We start from the raw sequence: 17,342 nt of genomic DNA, 5'->3' as shown, positions 1-17,342 counted from the left end.
TTTTTGCAACAAAGCTGAATATAATGCTAATACTTTTCTCAATCAGGAATCTGTAAATGTAATGAATGTTGACAATTCTGCCTAAAAGATGAAACTTGAGCAATTCAGTTTCTAAGCAGGAAAGTAAGGACCAGACTGTAATTACCAGAACAAAACTGTTCTCATGTTTGAATTTTATAATTTGAACACCTGTATATGGCTTTAGCCACAGATATTCCCTTTATATCAGACTTCCTGTACCAAACTGCTGTCAGACATTTAAGAGGAAGACATGGGTAAGTGGTTAAAAAAACAAAGAGTAATAAAACCTGTTTTATTTATCCTCATAACTCATTAATTTTCTTCACAAAGAGCAAAGTTTGGGCGTAAAGAATATTTACAATATTATAGTGTGTGGGAGTATGAAAAACATTTTAGCTAAGTATCAATTTAAGTATTGTTTAATTTCACAGAGGTTTTCATTCAGTACATGTTTTTATCTAAAGCCTTAGAATCACTTCCCTGCTTGTTTTAGAAAAGTAAAATTAAAGAAACAGAAACTCTGATGTAATTTAAGTTAAATTACATCAGAATTACTGTAAATGGTGTTTTTTGATGAATTATGTTTAAATTTTATTTTAACACAAATGTAAGAAACTAAAACCTATACAGCTTAAGTATCTTGCAGATCATTTTTAAAAACTTTAAAAATCTAATTTAATTACAGATTTTTAAATCACAAAATTTAAAACCAGTGTGGTATATGATTTGAAATTTTATACTAAACACAAAACAGATTAAAATGTAATGCTTAATAGACATGGCAGGCAAAATATCTATGATATGTAAAATTTTATAATATGAAAAATTCTAGGCTTTAGTAGACAGATACAGAGATTAGATTTCTTAATGTTAACCAACTGAGTATTTTCAAATAACACCAGTGAAAAAAATTGAAAACAACTGGAAAAGCAAATGCTTTTTCAGGGAAACCAGAGACTAAGAATTAAGTGTATCAACAAAAAACAATTAATATTATAAATAGTATGTGTGATGATACATTTTGTGTCCACAAAATTGTATTACTGGGGATCATTTTATGAAATTACCCTAAACATAACCATATTGGGAATCTGTTTGTACCCAACAGCTCCTCTTGTTTTTTGAAAGCTACAGTTTGAGGGCTTGAAGGGAGATTGTTCAGTCAAAAGTTATCGGAAACACCCCAATATTTTAACTCAACACCAGAACACACACATAACACTTCCTTTATAAGAAGAGAATTCAGAGAACTCCTCTTATTTGGTTATTTTGGGGGATTTAAAAGTAATTAGGACATGACAGAATAGTGGTCTTACTCTAATTTGTTCGTGTACCGAGATTTTATTGAAGTATAATATGCATACAAAAAATGTACTGACCTTAAAAGAGTAACATTTGATTAATTTTGACAAATTAAGTTGTGTAACTACCACGACAATCATGATATAAAACATTTCCATCAATCCAAATTTTCCTTCCTGACCTTTGCAGTCAATCTTTACACCCTCAGTCCTTTCTCAGCAAATACTGATCTTCTTTTACTCCAGTTCTGTCAGAATTTTATATTAATGGAGGTTTATAGATCATTAATATGTCACTATGCAGTCTTTGGTACTGGATTCCTTTCATTTAGCATAATGCTTTTAAGATTCATGTATTGAGAGTTTAACTTCCTTTAAACTTTTTTTAAAATTCCTGAGCCTATATATAATTATACAATTATAATAATATATATTACATATAATATACATAAAATATATGTTATATAATATGTCCATTGTATGGTGAATGGATAAAGTCATTTGTTATATATGTAAATATATATAATTATATATTATAATATATATAATTATATATAAAAATTTATATAATTTTAACAAAATGACTTCATTCACCATATAATGGGCATTTTGTTTGTTTCTAGTTTGGACCTATATTGAGAATAAAGCTCTATGAAAATTCCAAGCACAAATTTTTTTTTTTGCTATATGTTTTACTTTAAAAAAAGTAATACCAGAAGTAGAATCAGTAGAATCACTGGAACGTATAATAGCTTTCTAAGAAACTGCCATATTGTTTCCTAAGTGGATGCAATATTCTGCATTTCTACCAGCAATATATGCAATCTCCAATCACTTCATAGCCTTTTCAACCCTGGGGATTATCAGCTTTTAAAATTGAAGCCATTTTAGTGGTCGTGTAGAGATGTGTTGTTGTTCTCTTAACTTTTGTTTTTCTAATCATTACTGATGTTAAGTATTTTTTGTGTGCTTATTTGCTATTTGAGTGTCTTCTTTGGTACTATGCCTATACGTTTCTCCCTTTTTAAATTGCATTTTTTAAATTATAGAGTTGTCAGAGTTCTTTATATTTTAATATAAACTTCCTTTATCAGATTATGTCATGAACATATTCTTAGAATATAACTTACCCTTTCATTTTTAAAACAGTATCCCCTAAATAACAATTTAAATACATTTTGATGAAGTTCATTTTATCATTGTATGATTTTTGCTTTTCATTTCTGAGACATCTTTTCTACTCCCAACTCAGAGGAATTTTTTTCTGTTTTATTCTAAAAGTTTTAAAATTTTAGCTGTTCTATTTAGATCTAGCATGCATTTGAAATTAATTTATATATATACTGTTAGGTAAGGGAGGTTTATTTATTTTCTTGCATATGAATATCCTCAATTGTCCTGAAACATTCATTGAAAAGACTATCTTTACCCTTTTGAATTGCCTTGATACCTTAGTTGAAAATTAATTGGCCATATTTATATGTGACTATATCTATTTTCTGTATTCTATCTCATTGATCTGTATATCTTTGTTCATACCAATAACCAATATCTTGATAGCTATAGTTTTAGAGTAAAGTCCGAAATGAGATAGTGTGACTTCTCCAAATTTGTTCTCCTTTTAAAAAATTGTTTTAGCTATTCTAGGTCTTTTGTATTTCCACATAAAATTAACATCAACTTGTCACTTTCAACTAATAAGCTTGTTAGAATTTTGTGATTGCCAATTTTAATGAATAAGTTCATATTGATTGATTTGAGGAGACAATTTGGAGAGACATCTTAGCAATATGTTTTCCAATCAACAAATATGGCATATACTACCATTTTTAAGTCTTCTTTAATTTGTCTTAGTATTTATCGTTTTAAGTGTGGAGGAATTGCATGTATTTGGTCAAGTTTATTCATAATTCATATTTTATGCTATTGTTAATATCCTAATTTAATTTTTAAGATACAAGTGTTAGCTCACTTTATTCAAGCAGGTTTTTGTTAGACTTAAGATTTTTACCGTAAACAACCATGGCATCTATTCATGAAGAGATTTCATTTTCCCCTTCCAATTTGTATGTCTTTCCTTTCTTTTCCTTGCCTTTTGCTCTGGCTACTACTATCAAGATAATGTCAGAAAGAGCCGGTGGAAACAGTTATTCTTGCCTTGCTCATGATCACTCAGTGTTCAACCCCTAACTAAATATGATGTCAATAGTAGGTTTTTTATAGATTTTTTTTTTCAGAATATCTAAGTTGCCTTCAATTTTTGGTTTGCTGAGAATTTTTGTATTATGAATCACTGTTGATTTTTGAGGAGAAGCTTTCTGTTTTTCACCATTAACTACTGTGTTACTTGTATAAACACACACAGAGACACACCCCAAAAACCAAAAAACAAACAAAAATATATACATATATATGTGTATATGTATGTGTGTGTGTATATATATATGTATGTGTGTGTGTGTGTGTGTGTGTGTTTACATTGAGGACATTTTCTTTTGTTTGCTGAGAGTTTTTGACATAAATGGGTAGTAGAATTTGTCAAATACTATTCCTGCATCTATTATGGCTGATGAAAGAAAAACTTCAGCCAAATTAAATTTAAAGGAGTTTAATTGAGCAATGAAAATGATTCACAAATCAGTAGCCTCCCGAGTCAGAGTAGGCTCAGAGACTCTAGTGCAGCCATGTGGCATGGCAGAAGAAGATTTTATGGAAAGAAAAAGGAAAGTGAGGTACAAAAACAGCTAGATTCGTTACAACTCAGAGTTTGCCTTATCTGAAAATGGTTCAAACAGTTGGCTACATTTGATTGGCCAAAACTTGGTGACTAGCACAAGGGTAGGCTAGGGTCTGTTTACACCTCCACTTGTAGTTGAAGATATTCAGAGAAACCTTTAGGCTGACCTCAAAATGTGTAAGGAGGCAGCTTTAGGACAAACTTGATTTAATATGTCTTTTCTCCTTTCTTGTAATAAACAATGCGTTACATGGATTGATTTGCAAATGTAAAATCAACCTTGCATTCTTGAAATAAAGGTGGTTGGTATTAATGTGTTATCTTTTTTTATATTTTCCTTAATTTAATTTTCTGACAGTAACAGTTGTGTTTGTTGTTAACAAGGGATACTGGTCAACAATTTATTTTGTTTTGTAATGTCTTTGACATTTTTGACTTCAGGGTACTGCTTGCCTCATAAAAGGAGTTGGGAAGCTTTTCCTTCTCATCCATTTTCTGGAAGTTTGAGAACTCCTAGTATCAATTTTCTACTTAAGTACATTTCTTTAAATTCCCCAATGAAATAATCTGGACCTAGAGTTTTCCTTATGGGAAGATTTTTATTCATGAATTTAGTTTCATTACTAGTATAGGACTATATTAATAACATTTCCTTATTATCCTTTTCATTCCTGTAGGATGAGTATTAATGTTCCCTCTTTGATTCCTAATATCCTTTTTTGGTATGTTCAGACTGACTAGTTGTTTGTCAATTTTATTGGCCCTCTCAGAGAAACATCCTTTGGCTTTATCAATTTTTCCCTTGTTTTTCTGTTTTCATTTTCAGTTATGCCCATACTTATTTTTATCTTTTCCATTTTATTGCATATTTTAGTTAAATTTCCTCTTTTTTCTAAGGTGGAAGATTATATCACAGATTTTTTTTGAGAACTTAAGGATGATATATTACAGATTTGAGACCTTGCTTTTCTTCCTGATTACAGGCATTTTAGGATACAAATTTCACTCTAAGTCCTACTTTTTTGCTTCAGTCTATAGATTTTGATATGTTATTATGCTGGTTATTAATTGATTCTCATCTCACATCCATCCATTTTTCTCTTGCTTTAGGAAACTGAAAATGAACCCTGTAAAATTTCCCCTTTAGACAGCAGCTCAATGTTAGCCTTATTGGGTTCTGGAGGATCACTGCAAGACAAAGCAAAGAAAGAGGCTTCTTTCTGGTATGGCTTTTCTTTTTCTCCCATAGTAACCAGTGATGTGTAGGGGGCTCAAAAATACTCAGTCATCAGTGAGTTTCTCCAGCAGTTCAGAGTTCAGAGGGCTGTTTCTGGTGGAAGAGCTCCAGGAAGACACAGCTACATTAGGGTCTCTTTCTTTGTTTTTTTTTTTTTTGTTTTTTTTTTTTTGAGACAGAGTCTGGCTCTGTTGTCCAGGCTGGAGTGCAATGGTGTGATCTCGGCTCACTGACTGCAACCTCCACCTCCTGGATTCAAGTGATTCTCATGCCTCAGCCTCTGCATATCTGGGATTACAGGCACCTGCCATGAGGGCCTCTTTTCTGCGGAGTGGCTGTGGCGCTCCATTATTTCAGCAATGGATTGTTTCTTTGGGCCACCATTGACCTTTGATCCGCCTGTCATTTCATGGACACCCTGTAGGAAGTTCCTATAGAAAAGCTCTAGCCTACTCTCTACTGAGTTTTCCAGATACCCAGTGGATTCTTCTTATAAACGAGCTGTGGCTTCAACCTCTGTCAAGTTTGTTTGCCATAGGCAAGGTGTAGTTTCTTGTAATAGTTATAGTCTCTCCATTAAAGTCTGTAACTTAGACAAGCTAGGGAGGGGAATCTTCTTCCAAATTCTAAACTCCTTTCATCTGTATTCTTACCAGAGATAATATATGGTTTCTGCATTTATTACTCCTATATCCCACTAGTTACCTATATTAATTACCCTTTACTAGTTAATAGTTCTTCACCTTAAAATGGTCATGTTGAACATATTGTTGTGGTTTCTATCTACTAATTGGAATCTGACTAACACACTTGTGGTTTTGTTTACTTTTAGTTCAAAATATTTTCCAATTTCCCTTATTAGTTCTTTTTTGACCCAGAGGTTATTAAGAAGTATGTTGTCTTATTTCCACATATTTTGGTATTTTCAGGATGAATTCACATTATTTAATTTTAGTTTAATTTTGTTGTGGCCAAAGGTCATACTTTATATGATTTTTTTTCTTTATTGTGGGAAAAAATATATTACATGACACCTACTCTACTAACAGATTTTCATCTGCATTGTTGTACAGCACATCTCTAGAACGTTTTCATCTTGCATGACTGAAACTCTAGACTTACTGCATAGCAAATTCCATTTCCTCCTACCCTGAGTCACTGGCAGCTAACATTAAACTTCCTGTTTCTATGAGTTTTTACTACTTCAGATACCTCGTATAAGTAGAATTATGTGGGATTTGTCCTTCTATGATTAGCTAATTTCACTTAACATGATATCTTCAAAACTCACCCATATTATAGGATAATTTTTTTTTCTTTTTAAAGGCTGAAAAATATCCCATTGCATGTTTATATGACATTCTCTTTATCCATTCATCTATCAAAGGATTTTCGTTGTTTTTACATCTAGTCTATTGTGAATAATGCCAAAATGAACATGAAAGTGAAAGTGCAAATATTATTTCAAGATCCTGTTTTGAATTATTTAAATAAATACCTGAGAGTGGGATTGCAGGATCATATGATACTTCAACTTTTAATGATGAGAAACCTCTGTATTTTTTCTCATAATGGTTACATTAAGTTACATTTGTACCAATATACACAAGGATTCCCTTTTCTCTACCTCCTTGCCTAAGTTTATTTCTTGTTGCTTTCTATTTCTTTTCTGTTCTTTCTTTGATAATAAACATCTTAAGAAATATGACATAATACCTCATCATGGTTTTAATTTGCATTTTCCTGAATATTAGTGATATTGAACATTTTTTCAGGAACATATTGACTACTTGTATGTCCTCTTTAGAGAAAGGTCTATTTAAGTTCTTTGTTTATTTTAAAAATCAAGTGTTTCATTTTTTTCTTGTTATTTAGTTGTAGTAGTTCCTTACATGACTGAATATTAACTCCTTATCAGATACGTGGCCTACAGATATTTTCTTCCATTTGATGTGTTCCTTTTCACTCTGTTGATTGTTTCCTTTGCTTTACACAAGCTTTTTAGTTCAATTTAATACAGCTTGTCTGTTTTTGCTTTTGTTTCCTCTGCTTTTAGTGTTATACCCAGGAAATCATTGCTAAGACCAATGTTATAAAGCTTTCCTCCTGTTTTTTCTTTTGAGTTTTATAGTTTTAGGTATTACACTTAAAGATTTAATGTATTTTGAGTTGATTTTTGTATAATGTGAAAGGTCAATCTAATTTCATTTGTTTGCATATGAGCATCCAGGTTTCATAAACTCATTTGTAAAACAGACTATCATTTTCTCATCTGTGGTCTTGGTACCCGTATCAAAGATCATTTGACCCTCTATGTAAGGGTTTATTTCTAAACTCTCTATTTTCCTCTGTTGCCTATAGGTTTGTCTTTATGCCAATGCCATCCTATTTTGATTACTCTACCTTTGTAATATGTTTTGAAGTCGGCAAGTGTGAGGTGTTTACCTTTGCTTTTCTTTCTTAAGGTTGTTTTTAGCTATCTGTTTTTTTGTGTGTGTGTGTGGTTTCATATACATTTTATAATTATTTTTTCTATTTCTGCAAAAAATACTATTGGTATTTTTATGATAGTTGCATTGAGTCTGTAGATCACTTTGGGTAGAATGGGCATTTTAAAAAACATTAATTATTTTATTCCATGAACATTGGATATCTTTTGACATATCTGAATCTTCTTTAATTTTTCATCAATAAATTGTATTTTTCAGTGTACATGTCTTTCATATTCTTAAGTTTTACCTAAGTACTTTATTCTTTTTAACAATAAAAAGAGACTGTTTCCCTTATGTCCTTTTTGTATGTTTATTATTAATGTATAGAAATGCAACTGATTTTTATATACTGAGTTTGTATTCTGCAACATTGCTGAATGTGTTTATTAGCTCTAACAAGTTTGCTTTGGTGGACTTCATGGTTTATATATATGAGATCATGTCATCTGTTAATAGAGACATTTTATTTCTTCTTTTATAACTTGAGTGCATTTTATTTGTTTTCTTGCCTAATTGCTCTGGCTATGACTTTCAGTACTAGAAATAGTACTGAATAGAAGTGGTATAGTGAGTGGGTATCCTTGCCTTGTTCCTGATCTTAGTAAAAAAAACTTCCAGGTTTTTTTTTTTTAACCACTGATTATTATATTAGCTGTTAGTTTTTCACATATGGCTTTTTTATGTTGAGGTAATCTCTGTCTATTTCTAGTTTATTCAGTATTTTTGTCTTAAAGAGGTATTATTTTGTTAAGTGTTTTTTCTACATCTATTTACATGATCATCTGATTTTTATCACTTGTTCTGATAATGCGGAGTTTTATATTGTTTGGTTTTCATATGGCGAACTATTCTTGCATGCCAAGGATAAATTCCACTTGGCTATGGTGTATATCCTCTTAATGTGCTGTTAAATTTGGCATTAATTTGGTTAGCTACTGTTTTGTTGATTATTTTTGCATCTATATTTATCAAAGATATTGATCCATAGTTTCATTTTCTTGTAATATTTGTTGGCTTTGGAATCAGAATTCCAAATTGGCCTCATACGTTTGGATTTCCCTTTTCTTCAATTTTTTGGAAGAGTTTGAAAAACACTGATGTTAATTCTTCTTTGAATGTTAAGTAGAATCCTCTAATCGTTTACTTGATTGTATTCCGTAAGTTCCTTAGGCTTTATTTACTGTTTTTGTTGTTGTTGTTGTTGTTTTCCCTTTGCTTCTCTGGTTAATTTCAAGTGCTCTGTCTTCAAGGTTTCTGATTCTTTTCTTCTGCATACCCGAGTCTCTGCCAAACCTCTCTAGTAAATAGTTCAATTCAGTTATTGTATTCATCTACCCCAAAATTTGTTTTAATGTTTTTTCTTGTTAATTTCTTGTTTTTTGATTCATTGTTTTCCTGAGATGATTGAACATTTTTATGACAGTTATTTTGGATTATTTGTCATGTCATTTATAACTTTTTTCTTAGAGTCATTGACATATTTAAATTGAATCAGATTAGAGTGACAATTCCAGAAACCCCAAAATCAAATTCAGAAAAGTTATTTTTAAAATTCTGTTCCTCTAGAACCACTCTCAGTACCAAAATTTGTGTTAGTTATGGTTCTTCAGAATAACTGAAACAATAGGAGATGTGTGCATATGTGTTTGTGTGTGTGTGTGTGTGTGTATGTATATAGTATGTGTGTATATGCTTCATATATGTTCATATTATATATATGGAATTGGCTTATGCAATTATAGTAGCTGAGAAGTGGCAAGCTGGAGAAAGAGGAAAGCCTACATTCTAATTTATTTCAAGCCTGAAAGCCTAATATCTAGTGCAGGGGGATGGGGGCAATGGTGTTAAATTTCCTAGCACTGATGTCTGAAGATGGATGTCCCAGCTCAATATCAAGATTAAGTTCTCATTCCCCTACGTTTTGTTCTATTTCAGTTCTCAGCAAGATGAATGATGCTCTCTCTGTCTCCTTTTTCCTTTCTCTTATGTTCTGATTCTTTTCTAATTCTTCTCTGTGGCGTAATTTGCTGTTCACTTAAAAACAGAAAATCAGATGCAAAATACTTTAAAATCACATGTCACTCACATTTACTTGTACAAATCTGAATAAAGGACGTGCTTTTAAATGTTTAAATGGTAGTGACTAAAGAATATGCTGGTAGCAAATAAAGATAAACTATAAATATATCTCTTGTTGATATTTTACTTTAATATTTTATGTGAAAACAGTTACTATAAATACAAAATTGTCTGTACAATCACTTAATTCCTTTACATCATTTGCTAATATATCTCTTGTTGATATTTATTTTGCCTATCAGGCTTGCCAATCTAAGCTCAAAACTTGTATAGTTTATCATTTAACATAGTAGTTGACACAGAGTACATGTCTAATAATGTATATTAAGAGAATAAATAAAACTTATATCTCTAGAATCTTTCTTCCATTTGTGGCATATTCAGCTATTCTATTCATTCTATCTCATGTCCTAAAGATTTTTGTTGGTTTGAGTCCCACCTTTGAAATATTCCTTGGGTTGGCATTGTGAAGCTTGTCAAGATAGCATGGGACTGACATGATTCCATGATCTCTATATATTTTTAAAATGTTTCTTCAACAAATACTATAGAACCCAGCCTTCTAAATCTGTCTTCTGTCTCCTCCATACTTTTCCTAAACAACTTCATAGAAGGAAAAATGCATGCTGTGAAGATGGACATTTAGTTGATTGCTTTTTTACTCTCAACTTTATGTCCTCAAGAGGATCTATTAAGGATCCGCTCTCATGTCAGTTGTAGATGGGGCTCCTTTCCAAGACCTAAATAAAGTTAGACTCATCCTCTAGCAATTTATTCTCTGATGATTCATCAGAACTTTAGAAGGAAAACTTATTTGCTTACCATTTTCCTCAGTTTTGGAATTATAAGCAAATCAAGAAAATGCTCAACATGGCTAGAAGAAAATATAACCTAATGTACTTTGTAAGAAGACCTCATGGCATTTTTAAAGAATCATAGACAGTTTAGACTGCCTGGATTTTCTTATAAAAACATAATAATGCCATGGGGAGGTTGCTGAGCATAATTCATGCTCACCTGAATTGTATTGTTAATATATTCCCTTCAAGGGATAAGTCAGGATAACCTGTCTGTAGGTTTGTACTTACTGCCTGTATTAGTCAGGTTTCTCAGGGAAACAGGACCAATATAATATTTATAGTATTCCCTGGGTTGGCATTGTGAAGCTTTTCAAGATAACATGGGCCTGTCATGATTCCATGATCTCTGTGTATTTTTACAATGTTGTGTGTGTCTGTGTATGTGTATGTGTGTATACATATATTACATATATACACACATATATACACCTGTGTGTATATATTAGGTCGATACAAAATTAATTGTGATTTTTGCCATTACTTTCAATGGCAAAAACCACAATTACTCTTGCACTAATCTATATATATATACACATATATTATATATACATATGTATTATATATACACATATATATAATGTGTATGTATGTATATACACACATACTTGTCATAAAAAGGTTTATTATAACAAATTGCTTGAAAACAAATTGTGAGACCTGAAGGAAAAAAAAGTTGCTCACATTATTATGCAGGCTGGCAAGTCCAAAATGTGCAGTGTGGACTGGCAGGTTGAAGACCTAGGAAAGCCAGTGCTGTAGTTCAAGTGTGAAGGCTCTGTGCTGTAGAATTCTCTCTTGCTTGAGAGAGGCCATTCACTTTGTTCTCTTAAGACCTTCAACTGAATGGAGGAGGCCCACTCGTGTTATGAAGACCAATCTCAATGTCTCCCAGTTTTAATATTAATCTTATACAAAAACACCCTCACAGAAACATCCACGATAATGTTTAACTAAATGTCTAGGCATCCTGTGGCCCAGCCAAGTTAGCACATAAAGTCATTAACCATTGCCATGTCCAAGCAAACTTCAGGATAATTTTCTTTGCCAGATACACATTCAGAAGACAAATCAAATGTGAAATGAATTACTTATTTTACAAAGAATGCTCCAGTATAGAATATTCTTCCAGGGAATTTAAAGGATAAGAAATTCCTAAATGAAGATAACTTATAAGGGAATTATACCTGATGAGTAAATCACAGTAGTGAGAAAATCTCCAAAGAGCTATAACTTTCTGTAACTTGCATCCTCAGAGCTAAAATGAAAATAACCTGCAGCAGGCAAACTCGATAATTTATGCCAGCACCCCCAAAATTCCTTTATTCTAAGTTTTGTAATAGCTCACCACACAGATCTCTTCTGTCCAGGTAATAGCTGAACTTAGCTCTACAATTCATTTTGCAAAGGTATTTTTAAAATATTTGAGGCTGAATTACTTTAATATTTTAGGTGAAAACAGTATAAATGCAAAATTATATACACAATCATGCAATTCCTTCACATCATTTGCTAATATATCTCTTATTATTTTACCAAAGCAAATTTAACTTTAAACAAACAGCAATTCCTTTTACACACTTTTTTAAAAAGTAGATCATTGTTATTCAGATAGAAAAGGACTGTAAAACTTCTCTACTGGCATGTTTTGCTGCTTCTACAGAGCAGTATAAATACTTAGTACAGAGCTGTGTTTTTATTATTCAAAATGTGTTACTCTTTTGAAGTACTAGTATGTCTTATCCTTTCTTTTTTATTTCTGTCTATAAAATCCTTTACATAAATAATCGTGACTGTACATTGGGCTTTCCAATAAAATATCAGGCCCAGGACTCTTAGCTTCCTGGAGTCCTATTATAGTATATAAATAACTTTGCAAATATGGCTTTTAAAACTTTTAATTGAATAATGTCATAAAAATACACCTGATAACAGATACTTACTTTGAAAAACTGTAGTCTTGAACACTAAAATCACCTTATCGAATGAGACTTTCAGTATCATTCCTTTTATACTTCTCCTTCCCCTAAAGGAGATTCTACACTTTAGATTATAGGGCCATTATAGTCCCTAATGAAAATCTTTGATATTTCAGTGTCTGCTTCTAAAAACTTCAAGATGTTCAAATCAACATGTCAATTATGACTTTAGTCCTTGATTTCTCATTTTCTAGTCCACTGTTCTGTTTTGATTTTAAATATGTGCTTAGGCATTTGGGTAGGACAATGAAGATCTTTGGTTCTTTTGCTAATTTTGTATTTGGGTGTTTCCACTACCTTTTAGATGTGCCAAGTGTAAAACATCCTTAAAGAATTTTTCAAATAAAATTAACAATATAGCCTAATTACAGTACATTCATCTTTCCACTCAACTTAAAACCACTAGTGACTCAAGTAAACATGAAATAATAGGATAATGTATTGCATAGTAATTACAAAAGGAAAAACAACACTGAGATAAATATTAACCATGGAGGCATCGCTGAAATGTTAAGAGAGGGCCCCTGAAGTGCACAAATGCCACATGGTGGTATCACAATTCCTACCTGCACCATAGTTATTTCAAAGGGTCCTTTTGCATTCTGCATCCTCTAAAGAGAAGAATCAGCAGAAACTTACTCATTGTGTTTATATTTAAATGTTTAGCTCTAGCAAACAGTCGAGAGCGTTAAGACCATATAGTGAATATACTCTTCAGAATAAAATAAATAATGCCAAATTGGACATAAAATACAATACTATGGCTAAGCAACAACTATGGCGCCAGGCTGAAAAATTAAGACAAAAGAGGAATGAAATATTTTTTAATTGAGAGAGCAAACTTCAATGCCATGTTAAGGAATTGGAATAACATGATTTTATTCCCTCTACCAAGGAGTTATGCATCATTTTGGTCACTGTAGTAATGAGGATTATACTAGGCAATGTTACAGTAACAAACTACACATTCTCAGTGGCTTAACACAAGAAAGATTTATTTCCCATTCATGAAAATTCTCATGCAGAGTGGAGTGCTCTCCTTCATCTAGTCACTTCACCACTCGGTGCACACAGCCTTCAGGGCTGCAGTGGCTGAGGAAGAGAGAGCTGAAGGTTTTACAGGTGGATCTACAAGTGACATTCATCACTTCCTCCTGTGCATTGACCAGGTCACAGATACATGGTCTCAACCTAACTGGAAAGGAGGCTGGGAAATATAGGGAATACATGTAGTCTATTGCATGAAGTATCTCTGGCATACAGACTGGAATTAGACAGTAAGACAATGTGCTTTATTAATATGGGTACAGGAGAAGTGGATTAAACCAAACTTTATTTATTCATGTGTGCTCTTCAACCACGCATATGGGCAGAACACAATCATAACAATAGCCATGACTTACTGAATTCCAAACTCCATACTAAGCACTTTACCTGGGTTATCTCATTTAATTCGTATTTATTACCTTCTGGTAGGCATTATGATTATTACTTCTATTGTATAGGTGGGGAAATTGTGCCAAGAGATGTTAAATGACTTGTCCAGTGTCACATGGTGGGGTAAGTGGGAGAGCCAATTTTGAATTCAAGAAGTCTGGCTTCCTGAGCTAGGTGTTTTGCTTTTAGTGTTATAAGGTGAAGAGTAATAGAGAGCCACCAAAAAGCAAATCAGCCCAGGTCAGTGGTTTTCTTCTCACTAAAAATTTGCCATTTCTGCAATTAATATCTCAGAGAAACAGCAGTAAATCCATGGACAAGTTAGTGTGGATGGTAAATAGATATGGAATGAAGAACATGTTACAGCTGTCTCCAACATTAACTATCATCTCTCCAAATAAGAACATGCATCAACTGGGAACTCAGAAACAACTTTTTATAGACACTTTACCTGTATGCTTTGCACCTTAAACTATTTCTAATGTCATTAGAGAATAAAAACTTAGCATCAGAAACTGCATCTTGACACTCTCTAAGTTACTGTTGAATAAAATAAAATGAAAATAAAGTTAAAACCCTCTCCCCTTGGTCTTCTGTATTTTGCTCTTTATTCATTGGTCTTTTTCTTCCTTCCATTCCCTCCCCTTCTATTTCCTCCCCTCCTCTCCTTCCCCCTCTTTCCTCCTCTCTCTTTTCTTCCCCTCTCCTTCTTCCTTCCCTCTTTCTTTTCTTTCCTTCCTTCCTCCATCTCTCCCTCCCCCTCCCTTTTCTTCTTCCTTCCTTCTTTCTTCCCTCCCTCTTTCCCCCCTCCCTCCCTCCTTCCCTCCCTTCCTCCCTCCCTCCCTCCCTCCCTCACTGTCTCCTTCCTTCTTTCCTTTCTTCCTTTCTCTGGATTTTTCTCTTCATTTTTTCTAACATTCTGTTTCCTATGCGCTTGCCAAATTTTAGTCTATTTTAATAGTCTAGTGTTGGTTACATGTAGTTTCTGACTTTGAAATCAAATCTTTAATGAATTTTGCTAAACCCATAAATCTGACATAATGAATTTTTATAATTGTGTTTATGTCTTCAGAAGGAATTACAAGTGTAATTAAGGTTACTTTTATTTGTGAAGGATTAAAAGCTTCTTTTAAAAGCAATGGAGTTCCCTCATCATATTAATTTAAAAGACTTAAATACTTTCCAAAACAGTGTATTTTCTCACAGCACATCATCAGCAGGTCTGTTAACTAAGATCATTGTAAATTTAGCTTTTCCATGAAAATAACAATTTTTTTTTACTTTGGATCATTTCAGTCTATGCTGTGATTTGAGCCATGTTTCTCATGCATTTCTTTGTCCAATCTATAATGTTTACATTTATTCTTTAGTATTTTACTACATGATGTTTAAATGTAAACAATTGAGATTTGTTTCTCTCTTTTGGAATTTCTAAATAACAATTCTGCATATTACAATGTTAAAGATATGTCATGGCAGCTGCAAATAACTTTTAAAAGGAAACTTTGTGCAGCAAACTATCACATTTCATCTGCACTCTGGCAAATGGTGCTTTTTTGTTGGCCCCAATTCAGCCTTCATTTTGCAAAACCAACTTCCTGCGGCATGAGAATATACGTTTTCCTGGGCCAAATATTCCAAAGTGGACACCAGTGTTGGTACTCCTAGTGTTTTTCAGCTCTCTGGCTTTGGGACATATGAGCATCGAAAAATGCCAGATTTCTGTATTCATGCCAAACATTTAGGCTTTGGAGGCTGAAAAGTCAAGCATCTCGATTTTAGCATAGAATGCCAGAAGCAAGCTGTCTTTATGAAACAATTAGTTCCAGGCAATGGATCAGCAAACAGCACCACATTTTCAGGCAAACTTTATGTTTTCTGCTCAGCACCCCTAGAATAGTCAGTTATTTCGAGCTCTGGAAGGGAATTTGGATAACATGATGAGAGATGAAGAGGTTAATGGCCATCAACAGTGTGGAAATGTGATAAAATGGAAGTTAGGCTTTCTATTTTTTCATTTTTGTTCTATTTTTCTTTTTCAGCTTACACGTAATTCTCCTTCTCTACTTCTCTACATTTGGAGGATGGTAATGTAGCTACTTTTCCATCGTGCCAGCCTCATCATTCTTCCCTCTCCAATGCCGGATCTTCCCGCACACTTTCCCACCACAACTCAAACAACAGGAAAACATGATCTGAAATCCTTCTGTACTGCAGCCTGCCTATTGTGGTCTCTATGGGTACATCCTTTTTTCCAGAAGCTTGTTCAGCTGGCTAAAACAGGGCATTTGCCAATGCAGCCAAAAGTTGGGTCTTATACTAGCCATATCCTATATATAGTGAAAAATTTTTCTTTCTCCCACAGCCACAGACATCACTCCTCTTCCAGATCAACATTTTTTCAAAGGGCTGGGTCTCAGTCTTGTAATGAAAAGAAAAGGTGACTTGGTGCAAACTATTCTATTTACTAGCAAAAGAAAACCCAAAGGCTGTGTCTTTCTGACATAATGAGCTGTTGAGGTAGTCCAGGAAAAATATGAAAGTGAGATTATGGGATGGTAATGGAGACTTTTTTGAAAAGAATCTGTATTTCATGTATATCATGCAGGTAGAACTAGTGGATTTTCTCTGGCACTACACATGGGGAAGCAAGAGAAGGAGAATGATTTAGAATGATGCCACCATTTTTGCCTGAGAAAGAAACTCAGTACTCAGAGGTGTCATTCACAGAGATGGAGGAAACAAGAAGAGGAACAAGTTAGGGGAAAGGGTAAGCGGAATCAAAAACTGTGTTGATACCTTAACTTTAGGATGCATAGTAGATATCGGAGTACAGATGGAGTTTAGGAGCAAAGTTGTAGAGGGACATAAATTAGAGAATCTGTAATTATTTTATATGTGGCAAATAATTAGACAAATGATTTATAAATATTCCCATTACAGAATGTCAATAAATTCCTTAATAATACTAGAAGGAGAAATGTGGTTTAAATTTTCCCAGGGCTTTTCTAACCTTTCAGCAATTCTCTTTCTTTTCAGCAAATGTTTGGTAATTTTGCTGGAATATTGGGGTGGGGTGCTTTCTTTTTAAGGCTGCTATTTATTTATTTCTCTGCTTTTTTTTTTTTTTTTTTTTTTTTGAGACGGAGTTTCGCTCTTGTTACCCAGGCTGGAGTGCAATGGCACGATCTCGGCTCACTGC

At 33.1% G+C, this 17,342-nt stretch overlaps 1 long non-coding RNA gene across 5 annotated transcripts in view; it reads left to right on the top strand.

The window, feature by feature from the left end:
• LOC141581077 (uncharacterized) overlaps positions 1 to 17,342 on the top strand; it is a 292,842-nt gene that overhangs the window by 103,196 nt on the left and 172,304 nt on the right. For all 5 annotated transcript variants that reach the window (XR_012513562.1, XR_012513560.1, XR_012513559.1 and 2 more), the window contains one exon: positions 16,183 to 16,910. This is a non-coding gene — a long non-coding RNA (uncharacterized LOC141581077). The remainder of the gene's footprint in view (positions 1 to 16,182; positions 16,911 to 17,342) is intronic.

The sequence above is a fragment of the Saimiri boliviensis genome, chromosome 14, assembly GCF_048565385.1.
Source record: "Saimiri boliviensis isolate mSaiBol1 chromosome 14, mSaiBol1.pri, whole genome shotgun sequence".
In the NCBI taxonomy this organism is placed as follows: domain Eukaryota; kingdom Metazoa; phylum Chordata; class Mammalia; order Primates; family Cebidae; genus Saimiri; species Saimiri boliviensis.
This window is presented reverse-complemented; position numbering and strand designations above follow the sequence as displayed.